Source organism: Pinus tabuliformis, chromosome 3_2, assembly GCF_031772625.1.
Source record: "Pinus tabuliformis cultivar Carrire ecotype Pingquan chromosome 3_2, CPIR1, whole genome shotgun sequence".
Lineage (NCBI taxonomy): Eukaryota > Viridiplantae > Streptophyta > Pinopsida > Pinales > Pinaceae > Pinus > Pinus tabuliformis.
This window is the reverse complement of record NC_142302.1, coordinates 1,067,585,861-1,067,598,276: the sequence shown is the minus strand read 5'-3', so window position 1 is coordinate 1,067,598,276 and position 12,416 is coordinate 1,067,585,861. Positions and strand designations below refer to the sequence as shown.

General features: G+C 37.5%; 1 pseudogene; it reads right to left on the bottom strand.

Annotated features, from left to right (window-relative positions):
- Positions 1-546: 546 nt before the first annotated feature.
- LOC149184344 (glucan endo-1,3-beta-glucosidase pseudogene) lies at positions 547-8,954 on the bottom strand (annotated as a pseudogene).
- Between the last annotated feature and the right edge of the window lie 3,462 nt (positions 8,955-12,416).

The window sequence follows — 12,416 nt, the reverse complement described above, 5'->3', positions numbered from 1 at the left end:
ATTATTTATTATTATAAATTAAATTATATTTTAAATAATAATATTGATATTATTAAATAATAAACATTAACTATCGTGTAATAAAGTTATAATATTATTTATGATTATAAATTAAATTATTCTTCAAGTAATATTTATATTATTAGAATAATTATTGAGATTGTTCGTCACATATCTTAATCGGATTCAGATCATTAAAAGAGAAAATATCATTACGGCATTATGGATTCATTTTTTTTTGTTTGTGTGGTTACTATCATATCTTGCTCGACTAACAATTCATTTCAAAGATTAAAATTTCTCAATCCAACTTGTTTGGGAGGCCGTGTTTAATACGTCTACGTAAATTCATTAGAAACATGTATATTCATTAGAAATCCTAAGTGTGGCCCCTCAATAAACAAGATAGGTAATAAACAAGATAGGTAACAGTGTGACGGCTTCGGCACTTTAAGAAGGAAGGAGGATGTTTATTTATGCGGCATCCTCTATAGATTTATATCATTGCATTTTGCATACAAATAATTAAGGAGAATTGAGTTGCAGTCAATTTGGAGAAAAGTTGACAGAGTATGTAGGACTTTGATCAGGGTTGAAGAGCCCAAAGTGACACTCTATCTCGTCCCCAGTTTTCTGGTCTTCGTTGAAAAGAGCAAAGATATAGGTCTCGATGTTCATACCTGGCCTCTTGGGTGTCCCTGCATTCGATAAAACATGTTGGATGAGATTGTTGTTATAAGCCTGAGCATTCTCAGTTGTGGCCGCATCCGCGCCAGCAGAGGGCCATCCGCTTTCAGTAACAGTGAGTGGGATGTTGGAATATCCCAAGGCTTCCATTGTGGAGAAAATAGAATCCACCATCCCATCGAACAAATTGCTGTAGTTGTGATCTCCGTCTGGCACCGCCGTAGCCATGGGCTGAAAGAGAGCGTAGTCCAGATGAATGTTGTTGTTGTTGCCAACGTCGCTGAAATATGGATATGTTGAAATAATAATTTCAACTGCAGCTTTATTTTATTTGCAATGCGATCTATTGCATATCGCAAATCGCAAACACGCCCTGTCACCCTCCGTTATGTGCTGTGATTTCTGCGATTGCGATGCGATCCGATTGCATATTGCAGATCGCACCCATATGTGTGTGCTCCATTTTTATTTCTTCCGCTGAATGAGATTTTGCGATGCGATCAAATCGCAAATCGCAAATCGCATATTTCAAAGATTGAAATACAGGCTTGCAGCAATTGAATTTGACGTAATGTAAAAGTCTCATTTACCGCCAGTTTTGTCAGTAAAACAGTAAATGGAATTTACTGTGGGTTGGTAAGTTTTGGTGAAGTTTTTAATTTTATTGTTCTTTTTATTATTCACGGGAGTATGATATAGTCAACATGTATTGTTGTGTTTTTTTTTCTAGGGATAGAGTGGTAAGTGAAAAACGCAGCAGCGCGTATGTAAAAGAATTACACAGCAGTGTAAATGTAATTTTTCTCAGTAATGCACAGCAGTCCAGAGAAAGTTTTTTTTTTTTTAATATGAAATGTGAAAGGCAACAGAATGTATATGTAAATCGCTGAGACAAAGTATTTCTCAGGAGAGACAGTGAGTGTCTTGTTGGAAACTGGAACTGAAGTGTTCCTGGTGTAATCCCTCTGTTAAGAGGAAGATGTTCTTTTGTAACAGCAACCATTTTTAATTAATGAATACAAGCTCCATTTGGTGTGTGTAAAACTCTGTCCGCAAATAATTTTTTTTTGCTTTCCGCTGTGTTAAAGATCTTGTGTGGAAAAACAGAGCATTTTTCTCTATTCTGTGATTTTGATTTTGGAATTTTAGCAGAAAAATTCCCAACATGGTATCAGAGCTGGTCCAGGCTCTTTGAAGGTGTCAATGAAGCTGAAGGAAGGATTCTTACTGCAGCAGCTTCTCTAGTAGCGTGAAGACTCAGCAAAAGAATCAAGGTATTCCTCAAGCCAGTTATTTAAATACCTGACTGCATATTTGAAGCATAGTTTAGAGTGCAAGGATGGCCAACACCAGTACTAGCACTAGTATGGGTATTTTTAATACTCAGCTTCCACAGTTTAATGGGAAAAACTATGACTATTGGGAAATAACCATGAGAGCCCTGTTTGCCTCACAAGATTTATGGGAACTTGTTGAATATGGGTTTGAAGAACCAGCAGATGAAAATGAGTTTAACAATTTAACTCAGCGAGAGAAAGACTTGTTGAAAAGCAATAGGAAGAAGGATTCAAAAGCCCTTGTATTTTTGTATCAAGCAGTGGACCAGAGTGTGTTTCCAAGGATAGCAGCAGCTAAGACATCCAAAGAAGCATGGCAAACTCTCAAGACAACCTATCAAGGCATGGAGAAAGTGAAGACAACAAAACTACAGTTGCTGAGGAGAGATTTTGAGAACCTATGCATGAAGGAGTCAGACAATATTGACTCATTCTTCACACATGTGATTGGTTTGGTCACACAAATAAGGACTCATGGAGAAGTTCTTGAAGAAAGGAGGATTGTGGAGAAACTGTTGAGGATCTTACCCTCAAAGTTTGATGTGATTGTCACCACCATAGAAGAGACAAAGGATCTCTCAAACTTTTCAGTTGATGAACTTCATGCATCACTGATAACACATGAGCAGAGGTTGAGTAGAAATGAAAACTCAACACTAGAGCAAACCTTCAAGACCCAGATGTCCTTTGGAAGAGGAAGAGGTTAAGGCAGAGGAAACAAGAGAGGAAGAGGCAGAAGACAAAACAGAGGTGGAAGGAACAACCCAGCAAATGCTCAGGAAGAGGCAGCAATCCAAATCAGAACCAAGGCCAAGGCAGCAACCAACAAAGTGGACAACATCATGCTCAAGGACAAAGGTATGAAAAATCAAATGTACAATGCTATTATTGTAAAAAATATGGGCATTATGCAAATGAATGTAGGAAGAAGCAGCATGATATGAATAATAGATCTAGTGCAAATATCACTAGAGAAAATATCAGCCAAGATAATGTATTGTTAGCTTATAATTTGGCTGAAACAAACAGTGAAGATATATGGTTTCTAGATTCCGGTTGTAGCAACCATATGACAGGAAACATAGCCCTGTTTTCTATCTTAGATTAAAGTGTGCAGTCACAAGTCACACTTGGGACTGATAGCAAAATTTCTGTTATGAGTAAAGGAGAAGTTAAAATATTTACAAAGCAAGGTGAAAGGAAAACCATAGCAGATGTCTATTATGTTCCTAGTAACCTCTTGAGTATTGAAAAAATTGTTAAAAAAGGTTACAATGTTTTCTTTAAGAATGATGTATGCACCATCATGGATAGAGCACCCAGCAAGCGATGCATTGCTAAAGTAAAAATGATGAGGAACAGGATGTTCCCTCTCAGAATAAAAGCAGAATTGAAAAACAAAGAAGTAATTGCAGCAATTTCCCAAGAGGCTTTCCAAAGTGTGCCAAAGGATGAAAATTGGTTGTGGCACTTGAAATTTAGACATCTCAACTTTGGAGGTCTTAACTTGTTGAGTAGAAAAGGAATGGTAAAAGGATTACCATTGATAGAGAAACCAAACAGCCCTTGTGAAGGTTGCATATTGGGGAAACAACACAGAGAAAGTTTTCCAAGCGGGAAAAGCATAAGGGCAAAAGCACCTTTAGAGATTGTCCACTCAGATTTATGTGGACCGATGCAAAATCCATCTTTAGCTGGCAGCCAATATTTTCTAACATTTATTGATGATTTTACAAGAAAGACTTGGGTTTGTTTCTTGAAAAACAAAAGTGAAGTGTTTGAAAAATTCCGAAATTTCAAAGCACTTGTGGAAAATCAAAGTGGGCTGCGCATCAAAGTTTTGAGAACAGACAGAGGAGGTGAGTATATCTCCAAAGAATTCCTACGGTTTTGTAGAGAAAATGGAATTCACAAGCAATTTACAGCTAGGTACACCCCGCAACAAAATGGAGTTGCCGAAAGAAAGAATAGGACCATCATGGATATGGCGAGGAGTATGCTAAAGGCAAAGCATTTGCCAAATGATTATTGGGTTGAAGCTGTACACTGTGCAGTATATATTTTGAATAGGTGTCCTACAAAAGCAGTGATGAACAAAGTGCCGGAAGAAGCATGGAGTGGGAGAAAGCAAGGAGTCACCCACATGAAAGTTTTTGGATGTGTGGCCTATGCACACATTCCAGATCAGCTAAGGAGGAAGTTGGACAGCAAAGGGGAGAAATGTATTTTCATTGGATACAGTGAGGAATCCAAAGCTTACAGGTTGTATATCCCATCTACCAAGAAGTTTTTTGTGAGCAGAGATGTTCAGTTCATTGAGGAGGAAGCTTGGGATGGAAGTATAGAGAAAACAGTGAATGTTAAAAACTGTTTGTCTTATGATGAAGATGATGAGGAAATGACTGAAATACATCCCCAAACAGCAGCGCCAACAGAAGGACAGCAAGGAACACCCTTGAGGAGAAATGAGAGTGCTTCTCCAAGCACACCACAAGGAGGAAATTCAAGTGCGTCCTCAAGCACTTGCACACCAAATGAAAGAGGTAAGAAGTTCAGAAATTTAAGTGATATTTATGATGAAGGAATGAATTCCTTGTTTGCTTTGTATTGTCATGTTGATGACCCTATTCATTTCGAAGATGCAATTAAGGATAGGAAATGGATAGAAGCTATGGATGGGTTTATCAATGCCATAGAGAGAAACAAGACATGGGATTTGGTTGAGCTACCAAAAGGTAAAGAAGTCATTGGAGTTAAATGGGTCTATAAGACGAAGAGTAATGCTGAAGGCAAAATAGAAAGACACAAGGCAAGGCTGGTTGTCAAGGGATACAAGCAGTAGTATGGAAGAGATTATGAGGAGACTTTCACACCGGTTGCTAGAATGGAAACCGTGAGAGCAGTGCTGTCAGTAGCAGCACAAAACAAGTGGAAAATTTACCAAATGGACATGAAGTCAACATTCCTAAATGGAGTGTTAAAGGAAGAGGTTTACATTGAACAACCTCCAGGCTATGAGAAGAAAGGCCAAGAGCACAAAGTGTGCAGATTGAAGAAAGCTCTTTATGGGCGGAAGCAAGCGCCAAGAGCATGGTACAGTAGGATAGATTCCTATCTACTAGAAAATGAATTTTCAAAGTGTGAGGGAGAACACACCGTCTACATCAAAGAAAAGGATGGTAAAATTTTGATTGTAGTGTTCTATGTTGATGATGTTATTTTCACAGGTAATGATGATCACCTCATTGAAGATTTCAAATCAGTCATGAAAGAAGAATTTTAAATGACTGACATGGGTTTTCTGAGATACTTCTTAAGAATAGAAGTAGATCAAAATGAAAATGGAAATTTTATTTCGCAAGAAGAATATGTAAATGAAGTGTTGAGCAGATTTAACATTCAGGACAGTAAGGCAGCAATCACTCCCACGGTAATGGGATTAAAACTCAGCAAAGAGGACATCAGTAAGGATTTTGATCCTAGTTTGTATAAGAGCATAGTTGGCAGCCTAATGTATTTGACTGCAACTAGGCTGGACATAATGTTTGCTGTTAGCTTAATTTCCAGATTCATGGAGAGGCCAAAAGAAGCACATTGGCAGGCAACAAAAAGAATTCTGAGGTATGTCAAAGGTACAAAAAGATTTGGCATTTTGTATGCTTTTTCAGAAAGTTCAGATTTAGTTGGATACACCGATAGCGATTGGGCTGGAAGTGTGGATGATCGGAAAAGCACATCCAGTTATCTCTTTCACATGGGTTCAGGAGCAATTTCATGGGCTTCCAAGAAATAGCCCATCGTGGCGTTGTCTACAGCAGAGACAGAATATGTGGTAGCTACAACAACAGTGTGTCAAGTGGTTTGGATGAGAAGAATGCTAAGGAGCCTATGCCAAGAGCAGGCAACATCAACGGTGATTTTTTGCGACAATAGCTCAGTTATTGCCCTGTCCAAGAACTCTGTGTTTCACAAACGAACGAAACACATTGATACAAGGTTCCATTACATCAGAGAATTGGTGAACAATGGGGAAATTGTCTTAAAACATTGCAGGACTCAGGAGCAGGTTGCAGATATTCTGACTAAGCCTTCGGACCAGAAAAGTTTTGAGTTTTTAAGGAAACATCTGGGTATGACAGAAAACCCAGCAATTGAAATTAATGGGGAGTTTTGAAATAATAATTTCAACTACAACTTTATTTTATTTGCGATGCGATCTATCGCATATCGCAAATCGCAAACACACCCTGTCGCCCTCCGTTATGTGCTGTGATTTCTGCGATTGCGATGTTGTGATGCGATCCGATCGCATATCGCAGATTGCACCCATATGTGTGTGCTCCATTTTTCTTTCCTCTGCCGAATGCAATTTTACGATGCGATCAAATCGCAAATCGCAAATCGCATATTTCAAAGGTTGAAGTACAGGTTTGCAGCAATTGAATTTGACGTAATGTAAAAGTTTCATTTACCGCCAATTTTGTGAGTAAAACAGTAAATGGAATTTACTGTGGGTCGGTAAGTTTTGGTGAAGTTTTTAATTTTATTGTTTTTTTATTATTCACGTGAGTACGATATAGTCAACATGTATTTTTGTGTTTTTTTTCTAGGGATAGAGTGGTAAGTGAAAAACGCAACAGCGGGTATGTAAAAGAATTACACAACAATGTAAATGTAATTTTTCTCAGTAATGCACAACAGTGCAGAGAAAGTTTTTGTTTTTTTTAATATGAAATGTGAAATGCAGCAGCATGTGTATGTAATTCGCTAAGATAGAGTATTTCTCAGGAGAGACAGTGAGTGTCTTGTTGGAAACTGGAACTAAAGTGTTCCGGGTGTAATCCCTCTGTTAAGAGGAAGATGTTCTTTTGTAACATCAGCCATTTTTAATTAATGAATACAAGCTCCATTTGGTGTGTGTAAAACTTTGTCCGCAAACATTTTTTTTTTGGTTTCCGTTGTGCTAAAGATCCTGTGTGGAAAAACAGAGCATTGTTCTTTGTTCTGTGATTTTGTTTTTGGAATTTTAGCAGAAAAATTCCCAACAAGATAGACATTGGCCATGAATGGAGCCCCGTTATCTAACAGAAATTTGAGTATAGAGCTCATGGTATCTTTCACATCGTCACTGAATGCTCCCTGTGAAGGTGGGTAACTGTTGCCTATAACATTGAATGCATGGGGGGTAGAGACCTTGATGTTTTGTAGATTGGCGTCCTGGATTGCGGTTTGAATGTTGTCCATGGCAGGAACAAGATACGATACGTACTGCGAGCTAGGCAAAACCTCATTGCCCACCGCAATATATTTGATACTGGTGCTGGAATAGGGGACAATATTGTCATTAACCCAAGCATTTGCTGAGTCCTGGCTGGAGGAGATGGCTTGCAAATCGTTGTTACTGACTCCTACAATTACATCGATCCCAGAATTTGCAAAAGCATTCAATGCACCACTGTCTGGACCGAAAAGCTTCATTTTCCCGATGTTGTGGCCGTTCAGCAAAGTTACCACCTGGTCTGCAGGTGGCAGATTGTCTCCGAGTATTCCGTAGTTCACTCCTATTTTATCACCATATGCACAACCAATTGAAGAAAAATAATCAGTTTAATACATAGATAGACCACACTAATTGGAGAATTATGTTTCATAAATAAACCACACTACGTACTTGCTATACATAGATCTACTGCACTACTTAAATTATAAATTGGTTCGATATGCTATCTAAAAGTGAAATTGCGAGAAAAAAACACGGTTGTATATATTTGTATAGGGTGAGAAACTGGGTCTAAAAGTGAAATTGCAGAAAAAAATATGGTTATATATATTTGTATAGGGTGATAAATGGTTGGGAATGCAAATTAGGAAAAAATTAATCCAACTGAAAAATACCACTAGAAAAGCGTTTTTTTTTTTTTTTTTTAATTGAAAAGTGTTTATGAAAAAATGGTAATTACTAAATCTACATGGCTTAATTTTTTTTTCGGAGTTTATGGGCACTTGCTCTACATAGATCTACTACGCTGCTTCAATTATAAATTGGTTTGATATTCTATCTAAAAGTGAAATTGCAGAAACAAACATGGTTGTATAGATTTGTATGGGGATGAGAAATGGTTCGGAATGTAAATTAGGAAAAATATAATCCAACCAAAAACTATCACTGGAGAAATGTTTCTGATTTAAAATTGTTTTTGAAAAAATGGTAATTACCAAATCTAAATATGTCTCATTTTTTTTTTTTTTTTTGGAGATTTTAAGCCAACTAACGATAAATTCAACAAGTGATAATCAATTTAACTCATGGTCCATCTTAACTCATTTCCACGATTATGAAAATAAGTCATCAAATTGAAAGTTTATAATGACTCTTATTTATAAACATTAATTTTAAATGTTCATCATTCATAAATATTTAATAATAAATTTTAAAATGAGTTTTTTTAATATTTTAATAAAGTCTTTAGTGGCTAACCATATGTGGCCCACGATACATGGACCTGTATATTACAAGCTGATTTAACAACAATCTAAAGAGTTTAATAAAGCAATTTAGTTAGTGATTGGTATATTTAAACTTTTATTAATCTTGTTACTAATTAGTGAAGGAAGCATGTGTAGATTGCTGAGTAGAAGTAATTATCTCTAGAAGCATTTCTGGACCCCTCTCTAAATGCATGAGAGGGGTTTAAATACTAAAATTATAAAACTAAAAATAGATTATTAAAAAAATAGTTGAGGAGGTTTAAACAACCTGCCTCAATTTATGCAAAAATAAAATCAAAATTAAAGTAAACAGGGTGACTAACTATGTTGTATTCAATCCTTTAGATCGCAAATATCCACCATATGCTTCAGTTGTGTAGGCTAGCCGACTGCAGCTTTCAATTGTCCATCGAATACGGCATCAGTAAGTGCTGGCGCCATTTTCTCGGAAGAAGTGGTTAGGCATCGCATGGTCATCCATTGGCTGTGAGGCTTGACCAAATGTTGTCTGTATGCCTCCTAGTCTAGCCTGGTCGTTTTCGTTATCACTTTCGTTTTTTCTTCCACTATCTGTTCCATTGTTGTTTAAGTTGTTTCGCATCTGGAAAGAACCCTGGAATGGACCCTTCCACTAGATTGGCACCATGCAAATTATCATTGATATTTTCTATGATAACGTTTAATGTTGCCGCCGCATCTATTGTTGTCATTTCTTCTTTCCTTAAGCTGAAAATCCCAGCTTGCAAGCAGAATTTCCTTATGTGATTCTTCTAGTTTGGGCAAGTCGGCTTTTCTCCCCTCCTCTATATTTTTCCAGGCAATGGAATCAGAGATGTTTTTAAAGATCTCATCATATTCAAGTCACATTTCTACGACTTGACATGTCAGTTTATTACTTGTTTTGCAATAAGATTTCCAGTGTGAAATCTTCTGACACAATAATTATTTCTAATGTGTCAACTGGGAATTAAGTCAAAGTGCTTCAGTAATAAAATAATCAATTTTCTGATCGTCTTTATGTAGATAAGTTATTTCCTACACCTCTGCTTCCTTCTCGGCTAAGCTGATTTGATGTTCTATTTGCATCCGTTCAAATCCTGTTGAAGCTTGGCCAAATGTATCTCTACCTGCTAGTCGGATTTGACTTGCTGTAATTGTTCCTCTAGCGACGTTATTTTATTTTCCTTTTCTCTAAGAAACATTTGGACTTCTGTTGCTTTCTCTATGGTCGATGTAGCATAAGCACCTGCAAAAAGCGAGAGTTTAGTTAGGTTGGCATATGGATCAATGGGCGAGTCCTTCCATAGAGTATCCATTAGTTCATTTTCGAGGGTAGTAATAGCTATAAAGTCCAATTTATTTTCTTTCTTTGTCTTTTCACCATGGCCTTATGATGTGGGCTATAGAATACATCTAGAGGGGGTTTTTCTTCAATTCTCAAAATTATTCCGGAGGTGGGGGTAATAGGGATATGCTCTACTTCTGGTTCATTTTTAATTTCCTCCACTGTAATTTCTAAAGCTGTTTTCAGTTATGAAGTTTGCAACTCTGGCACCTGTTCCTCTATATTGAGACTTTTATTAAAATTATCCCACTCTTCCTCTAAGTAATTTAGCGTTGGTTTTATTGGTTGTGGAGAGGTAGTAGGCATTTCAACCTTCTTTCTAGCTGAAGCTTCTTCAGCTATATTTTGTGTAGATTGGGTTGTATCCTCGATGCTTCTACTTTTTCCATTTTGTGATGACTGTCGTGATTCACCGATATATTTTTCTTGAGACTCTGCCTCAGAATTAGATTTGGAATTTTCTTTGGAGTCACCTTCTATAGTCACACTGGGAGTTGGCTCCCTTATTGGTTCAGTTTATAATTGGTCGAATGGGACCATTGCCAGCCTTCTTTCTCTGAAACTGTAAAATTTTTCCAGATCTTCTTGGTCATAAAGTAGTTGTGCCATATGCTTCACCTCTACAAAGGTGCTTTTCCACAAAAAGATATCATCAAAAACATCCTCCTCATTAGTGAATACTTTTATTTTCACCAAATTAGTGAAATTCTTGACAATGCCAAATGAGTCGTACTGTCGTTTAGGGAATTTGGGTAATTGCAGAGATAGCATGTTCTCTTCTTCTTTGAATGTGTGTCCCAAGTCGTGTAGTCCAAATGCTCCGCACTGTACATGGAATGCAAGTCAAATGGCCTTCTTTGATTCTTTCAGTGTATGGCTCATTCCTCCCTCACTAGCTGTCTGGTAGGCTATCTCCCTAGCCATCAATCTATCTGGAACATAGTATGGGAGGAGGTGGGGGGAAGTGATGCTGCCAAAAACTCTGATATATGTAAATTTTTCCTCCCCGAACCATTTGGCCATTGGGATGATGTCAATTTCAACTTCTTCAGAAAACCTGGGGGCGACTCAATTATAAAGCTGCTTGTGAATAGGGAGCATAACTCCATGGAAAATATTGAAAAAACGTGGTTGAAAATTGGATTCCCACATGACCTTGTGGTACACATGAATGGGAAGTGGATTTCAAACAGTCCATTTCCATCCCATAATGGGGAGCTTTGAACTAAAACAAATAACATCCATAACATAGGCGCTCATAAAAAATGGAGGGTAAACCCTTGAAGCATACTTCTTCTCCTTCTATACTCGATAATTGTTTTTGCTAAATTGACTGACAAGATTTGGGCCCAATTCATTATAGTTGCGTTAATGACTACGTCTATTAACGACAACCACTCTGGGGAGAACTTAGTACTATCAGGTCTGCCAAACAGTCTACATAACATAGCCACAACAAAACTATAAGGGGGAAAAATAGATGCAGTAGTGTACATACCATTTTTGTCTTTCTTGATTTTCTCTTCATTATTCGACTAGGCATGGGTGCAATCCATTGGGTCGTTGTTCTCTTTAGCAAACTTCTCTACGAATTTCCTGTTGTAGATGACTTATGGCTCTTGTAGGTGGTACATAAGCCGTAGGTTGTCTAAGGTAAAAGATCTGATGACCCCTTGGCTTCTCGTCTTTAATTCTTTGTCTGGGATGTCTGCTTCATCGATAACCCATTTTACCATGTTGGTATAAGGGATTATCTTCGGCCGACAGGCTATGCGGTGCAAAAACAAGCAAGCCGTCTATAACCTCGAAGCGTTTGAGGAATCTCATTCGTCAACTGTAACATTAATTTCCATAATCCTCGTTGTTCCTCCTCCAGTATGTTGTACATAGTATCCCATGTAGAGGTTCCTCCCTCTTTGCTGCATGTGGAATCTCTGAATAGGGGAGTCATCTTAGTCTTCTCAGAGGCATCAACCTTTCCTTTCTTCCCCATTGTTCTCAATGATCTGCTCTGCGGTTTTTTCCTAAAATGAACAACAACAACTATCAGACACTCATAGATGAACGTAAATATGAAATAATGTAGATAGCTTATAAAGGTGGTAAATGAAGCATTATTTGAATGCACGTAACAAGATATCGTATCAAGATGAATGGCTTTTCACACATGAATACAATTATTTCCCACTAGTGCCCACTAATGATTCGTTATTCCTTAGCTTTATTGCTCATAAATTTTTGCATCGTAAAACAAGATGAAAGCTTCTAGGGTGGTGAGCCATTGTACTGTGATGATAGCGATTGTGTGATTGCGAAGGAATATCGCAGATCGCAATATCGCAAGATGTGCCTTTTAGCATTCTTACCTCCTGTTATGTGTCTGCAAGATGCAAGATGTGAGCCACTGATTAGTTGTTTCACATATAGTTAATCGCTAGGTTTATCTTACGCAATAGAGTTGACGAACTCGAAATATTTACTTTTAATATTCTAAGGTCTAGGTCCGGGCGCAAATCGCATTTCGTAATATTAGCTGATGGTTAGTGCGAAGTGTTTGC